The sequence below is a fragment of the Eptesicus fuscus genome, chromosome 13, assembly GCF_027574615.1.
Source record: "Eptesicus fuscus isolate TK198812 chromosome 13, DD_ASM_mEF_20220401, whole genome shotgun sequence".
NCBI classification, from domain to species: Eukaryota; Metazoa; Chordata; class Mammalia; order Chiroptera; family Vespertilionidae; genus Eptesicus; species Eptesicus fuscus.
Window position 1 is genome coordinate 24,582,315 of NC_072485.1, and position 6,945 is coordinate 24,589,259.

At 43.0% G+C, this 6,945-nt stretch overlaps 1 protein-coding gene across 3 annotated transcripts in view; it reads right to left on the bottom strand.

The window, feature by feature from the left end:
- FAT3 (FAT atypical cadherin 3) overlaps window positions 1-6,945 on the bottom strand; it is a 528,869-nt gene that overhangs the window by 250,298 nt on the left and 271,626 nt on the right. The gene's annotated exons all lie outside the window — the stretch shown is intronic.

Genomic DNA, 6,945 nt, shown 5'->3' on the forward strand with positions numbered 1-6,945 from the left:
GTGATAGAAATTAACAATCTTTTCAGCAAGATGGGAGGCAGGTTACATTCTCTTAATTTTGTTGCTAATGAGATAAATGGTATAAAAATAGAACCCACCCTTCCTGACCCCGTTAGCCATTTTCTCTGAAAACAAACAGACAGACAATAGACATGAATGGGGCTTTGAGAAGAAGGGATAAGCAAGAAGTTGGGTACTTTTTCCTAAACCCATGTTCAATGGTACATTGGTTTTTCAAACATTCCATCCCTGACACCACCTCCTCAACAAACTGTCATCTTTATAAGGGTAGGGGCTGCCTTTTCCTTTTCATGTAACTTTGGACCTCCCTTTCTCACTTGGGTCCTGACTCTCTCAACATAGCACCTAGCCCTGAATTTTCCTCAGTCAAGGTTTGCTATCATTGAATGAGGGGTCCTTTGAATGTTGACAGAAATGGGCAGGTTGGAGGAGGGTGGAGAAAATATTATGAAAAGACAGAGTGAACAGTTTGGCACATGTTGAGTTTGCGGTGACAGCCAGATGTCCAAGTAGAGAGGAGATACAGGACCTGCACTGATATTTTTAGCCAAGATGACTTAAGTTTACAAAGGTTGGCCATTAAGTCAGGAAAAAATATACAGCTGGGTTGTCACCATGGTTATCTGCCAGAAACACACTATCTAGTCTGCACCCTTCACCTAAACAAAGGGACGGTTTTGAAGCCTGAGTCCAGTTCAAGCCTAGTCTTCACTAAACTCTATTACCTCCCACAGAAAGCCCAATAGCTATTGTGAATCATGCTGGTTTTACTTTTTTATAACACACTGATTTCTCCTTTACTAAGTTGAATCTTTGTTTCTCAGAGACTACTCAACGCCCAAGGATGTTTTTGGGAGCTGCTAAAACTTCCTGTCCAACAGCTAGGATGGTCTAAATTCTACTTAAACCTCTCAAGCCCTACTTGTCCCTGCTGCAGTCTAAGTCCTTTAAGAAGATGTAATGACTGAAAGGAACTGTAATTTCTGAAGCATTCTGACAGGAATGTAGATTATGGATAAGGTAATGACAAGTCTCTGATTTATAGAAAGATGAGTCCCTGGTATAACTTAGCCTCACTTTCTTTTGCCCAATCATGGATCATAACCAAGTTTGAAGGACACCTTTGTGACTTTTAAGAATAGAGCCCTGCCTGGCTGGTGTGGCTCAGAAGTTGAGCATTGACCTATGAACCAGGAGGCTTTGGTTTGATTCCCGGTCAGGGCACAGGCCCAGGTTGGGGGCTTGATCCCTGGTAGGGGGCATGCAGGAGGCAGCCAATCAAATGAGTCTCATCCTCTTTCTCTCTCTCTCTCCCTCTCCCTTCCTCTCTGAAATCAATAAAAAATATTTTTAAAAAATAATAGAGCCCTATAGGAATGGCTTACATCTATCTCTAAAGCTTTGTTACTGAATTGCTGCCCAGTGACCCAGTATGCTTTTCCTAAAGATATTATAGCCACTTCATATTATAATATTTATTTTGAATTGTGAGACAGAACACTTTTCTCCTATGCTTTAATCTTCCCTTAGCACAAAGGACTGTAAGTATTTAAGTCACTCCAGTTACATTAAAAGAGAATAATCAGTTTCTGTTCAGTACTAGCCGAGTTAAATAGCAGCTCTGTTTCCAGAAAGATAATAATGTCAAAAATTAGAGAGAAAACAGCAGGCATTCTGGGGAATTTAACTATTGAACAAATGGCTGGGAGGTGTTTCAAAGTCAATTTAAATAATTTTTTAAAAATTACACCCTGACTTGAGGCCTCGGAACCCTTTTTCTCTCTATGTAATTAAAACATAATGCTGAAGACCTCATCAGACAGTGATCCCTGATATTTTAATAATAAAGTAGAATGCCCTCATGATATGGCTGATTATTAAATACTAGAGGCCCGGTGCACTAAATTGGTGCATGGAGGGGGGTTCCTCAGCCTGGCCTGCACCCTCTCCAATCTGGGACCCCTCGGGGGATGTCCAATTGCCAGTTTAGGCTCTGTCCCTGTGGATCATTGTGGATGTTATGACCCTGGTTCTTTATATATGTAGATATTTGAATGCACTACAGATTAAGTCAATTCCAATGGAAAAGGAATGGCAGCATACAGTAAACACCTGTTCAACAAACTCTTCCATGCAATGGATTCCTCAATGTCAGTAACATGAAAATATCCTGTCATGATCTTTTCCCAGCTTTTCTGGGAAAATATGAAAATAACATGACTGGGGGGGCGGGGGAGCAAAACAGGCGCATCATAATAGGTTCTGCAGGAACAAATCTTGTGAGGACTGAGGCACAGAGGAGCTGTGTAAGGATTGCCCAAGAACGGTGTGTATTGGTATACTCAGGTTGCCACAACAAAACGCAGACTGGGGGGCTTAAGCAACCTAAATTTATTTTCTCACAGTTCTGGAACCTGGAAATCCCAGATCAGTTTCTGGCATGGTTGGTTTCTAGTGAGGTCTCTCTTCATGTGCCTTTCCTCAGTCCACATGAGTGGAGAGAAAGAGAGAGAGAGAGAGAGAGAGAGAGAGAGAGAGAGAGAGAGAGAGCGCAAGCTCTTCCGAGTATACTTTTCCCATTGATTTTCTTTTGTCTTTTCTTTTTCTTTTTATTTTTTAGAGAGAGAGTGGAAGGGAGGTAGAGAGACACACACAAAGAGAGAGAGAGAGAGAAACATTGATGTGCTGCGAGAGACATATTGATTGGTTGCCTCCCGCATGCATCCCAATGGGGAGAGGAGGAGGCGGGATTGAGCCTGCAACCCAGGTATGTGCCCTTGACTGGATTCGAACCCACGACACTTCAGTCTGCAGAGTGACTCTCTAACCACTGAGCAAAACCAGTTAGGGCTGGTGTCAGTTCTTAGAAGGACGTTAATACTATCAGATCAGGGCCCTATCTGTATGACCTTTTCAAATTACCTTCTTAGAGGCCCCATCTCTAAAAACAGTCACACGAGATCAGGGCTTCAACATATGGATTTTAAGGGGACACAAGCATGTAGACTGTAACACTTTTCATCTCATCCCTGTTCTGTAGGAGGTGCCAGGTCCTCAGAGTGTGCGTGACTGGCCCCAGAAAAGCCGGGAAAAGATCTTACAGCCTCCCTGTGCTGAGGCCCTACAAGAAGCCTTGTGCTCTCCTCCTTGGAGCAAATGATCAGCCCCTGATTCAAGAAAGTGAACTTTATGAGGAAAGGTCAAAGGAACAGGGATTGTATAGCTGTGAGAAGATGGAGGTGACTTAACATCTTCAATATAGGAGGAGGAATTATGCATAGACTTCTGACCAGCTATTCTCTATTGCTACTGGGAGCCAGTCAGGAGAAAACAGGATTAAGTTACAACACTGGAGAGATTTAAATGAGATCTAATGGCTAGAAATCTTGACAGCACAAGTTTGTTGCCTGACCATGACAACTGAGATACAGGAAGCTGGATTACAGTGGGGAAACCTGGGCTCCCAGGAGCTGTAAGAAACAGGCAAGGGTCCCAAATGGTGGAAAGATACAGTGAAAGGTCAGAAACAAAGCACTGAGTCTGTCACACCAGTCCTTGTGCAGGGCTCTGTTGTGCTTGAAATTTAAGATTTCACCGCTGGAATCTCAATTCCTTGGCACAGGAAATCAAAAGTGATGGGTATGCCATCATCCTTACATGCTCATGTACCTGTCTCTGCTTTAGGCCAAGCTCCCTGAGAGAAGTTGCATTCATTTAATGCCTATATTCATTATACTTAGCACAGTACTAAGGACATATGGGCAAGGATAAGTAAATCTTTCCTTTCTGAAGTGAAAATTGTAATACCTACAGACAGATGATGAACCCACTGATCCTGGACATGTTCAGTTTTACTTTATCTTCAGCCTCACCCACTGAAGATCTCTTTGGAAAACCATCATGGGAAAGGAGACCAACAGTGACCAGACTCATACTTATCACGTGATATACACTGAGTGGCCAGATTATGATGATCTCTGAACACATAATAATCTGGCCACTCAGTGTGTGTCTGGTTGAGGGGACAATTTGCATATTAGCCTTTTATTATATAGGATATACACTGAGTGGCCAGATTATTATGCGTTCAGAGATCATCATAATCTGGCCACCCGGGGTATGCCCTTCCTTTATCTCTAAAGCTAATAAGTAGCAGGATGAGCAAGACTCTGACATGGTTTGCTGAGCATGGATTGGTCATGTACATGGTTTGCTGACCAATGTATGTTGGAAAGGGAAGTTCACTGCCTTTCACTGTAGGCCTGAATCTTTTGTTCTCCCTTCCCCATATCAGTTTGCTGAATCTGAGGACACAGGAAGTGAATGACACACTGTGGAATTATTCAACAGTCTACTGACTACACTGACCTCCCACTCAGTCAATGACATTCACAGAGTTCACAGGGGCAAGATCCTGATTTTTAGGATGTTGGCAAGCAAAGGATGCTTGTTAAAGCCACTTGCTGACAACATATTTGGCTTATTTTGCCTTGGAAAATGTAACCAGCAAATTTACTCTTTTTGTTGTTGTTGTTGTTGTGCATCCTCCCTGGAGGACATTCTTCTATTGATTTTTAGAGAGAGTGGAAGGAATGGGGAGAGACAGAAGAGGGAAACACCAATGTGAGAGAGAGATGCATTGACCAGTTGTCTGCTACATGTACCCCAACCAGGGCTGGGGATTGAGCATGCAACTGAGGTACATTCCCTTGACTGGAATCAAACTTGAGACCCTTCAGTCTGAGGGCCGAGGCTCTATCCATTGAGCAAAACAGGCTAGGGCAGCAAATTTACTCTTATCTAGGAACACCCATCAGATAAGAAATGACTGTCTGAGGCCATAGGAGCCAGGACTTCCTGATATCAAACCTGGGAAAGCTGTCTCTTTTGTATTAAACACCATTGACCCGCGAGGTATTAAAACTCCCTTCATTGTAGTCCTTCTGTGAGTGAAAAGCTCCTTTTGTTTGTGAAGCTACTTGTGCATAAACAGAATTCATGAAAGTAGTCAAGTCACTAATGTGTCATAAAGTATTAGAGAATGAAGAAAAAGAACCAGGAATACACAACTAGCTTATTGAATAAGTGAAGTAAATTTTACTAGTAAAACAATCATTTCAGTTAAGCTTCAATACAGGTAGTGGGGGAAAAGAGAGAAAAATGTGTAGAGGACAAGATAAGTAGTACTGTTCCCCGATAACATGAGACACTTTTTCAGAGGCAGTAAAATAACTATGTGCTTCCCAGCCCACTGCTCCCATGTGCTCAAGACACGCGTTTCCCCCAAGACTGAGGAATAAAGAGCGGCACTTCCTTCCTGACCTCAGGCCCGAAATAAGAATTAACCTCTGATTATACATACGCAGTGAAATGTGGAAGAATAAAACTACAGGCCAGAAGGTGAACTCCGCCAGTGCTTCTCTGCCTCCTGCCTCTGAACCCGCAGCACACGGGACTTTTCCTCTGACACTGATCAGGGGCTGGATTCCATTACAGGAAATTGTGTACAACCATGTCTTGTTTACCTGCTCGACTTCTCTCACATCCCCCTGAACAGAACCTGGCTGAGAGGAGGCCTCAGTGAATGCCTGTAGAATAGAAGTGACTGCCTAGCCTCAGGAGCAGTCAAAACGAGTTGAATAATGCCTTTTGAAGCTGATTTCAGGAGCTGATTATCCAGTTGTTGCCTCAGCTCATCCCCCAGCTACAGCTCCTTCTCCGGTAACCTGCCTGCCTCTTGGCCATTTTGCCTCTCATTAGTGCCTTTCATGAAAGTGTTGGGGAGGAGGGGAGAAAGGGAGGAGGAAGAGGATGTGAAATTCAAATGAAGGCCTGTGTGACAGCAGGAAAAGATAGATAATGCTGAGTGACTGGAGATTTTTTTTTTATTATTATCTGTAGATTTAAATTATCCATACCATGTCCAGTCCTCATTAGCATGGCTAGTCAAGGCCTTGCTGGAATGGCTATATTTACTACATGGCAGGTTATGCAGCAAACTGCCCTTCAAGTCCTCACATATGTTCTATGTTGATGATCTTTCCAGAGGCTGAAGAAAAAAAAAAAAAGCAAATATAATCCTAAAAACTGTCACTGTAAACATGGGCTTTTAAATGTCACCTATCACCCATGACTACATGAATAACTACTTATTGAACTTGATGTATTTCCTCCAAGAAACTACAGATGCTCTTTATACGTATTACATAATGCAGTAATCCAGTGACTGGCCAGAAAAGCCAGCAGGTTTTGCAGAGGGAGACAGGAGTATCAGAAGGAAGCGGAGTGGCTTCCTCAATGTCAAAGACGTCGAGAACTCTCAATTCTCCCAGGTAATCAGCTTACTGGGCAAGTGCTTACTGCCTTCTACATGGTGTACAGAGGGGGGTGGGTGATGGGTTTTAATTTTTCTTTTTTTAAAAAATATATTTTATTGATTTTTTTTTTACAGAGAGGAAGGGAGAGGGAGAGTGTTAGAAACATCAATGAGAGAGAAACATCAATCAGCTGCCTCCTGCACACCCCCTACTGGGGATTTGCCCACAACCAAGGTACATGCCCTTGACCGGAATCGAACCTGGGACCCTTCAGTCCGCAGGCAGACGCTCCATCCACAGAGCCAAACCAGTTATGGCGGGTTTTAATTTTTCAGTGATATTTTATTGCAGCAAGTATTCCCACGCTGTGAAAGATCCAACAGAGAAATCAGAGACACGGTGAGGAGATTGCTATAGTGACCCTTTGTGACAGAGGAGACCCCAGCCAGACTGACCATGCCTGTAATTCATTGCTAATCTAAATAGGTCAGGAGAGAATACAAGTTTGAGTAACTCATTGTAAAGTTGAGATTCATGGCAGTGAAACCAGAAAAAGGTCACTTTTAAACGAAATAGCTGTCCTCTCTCAGTGTGAGGAAACAGTCCA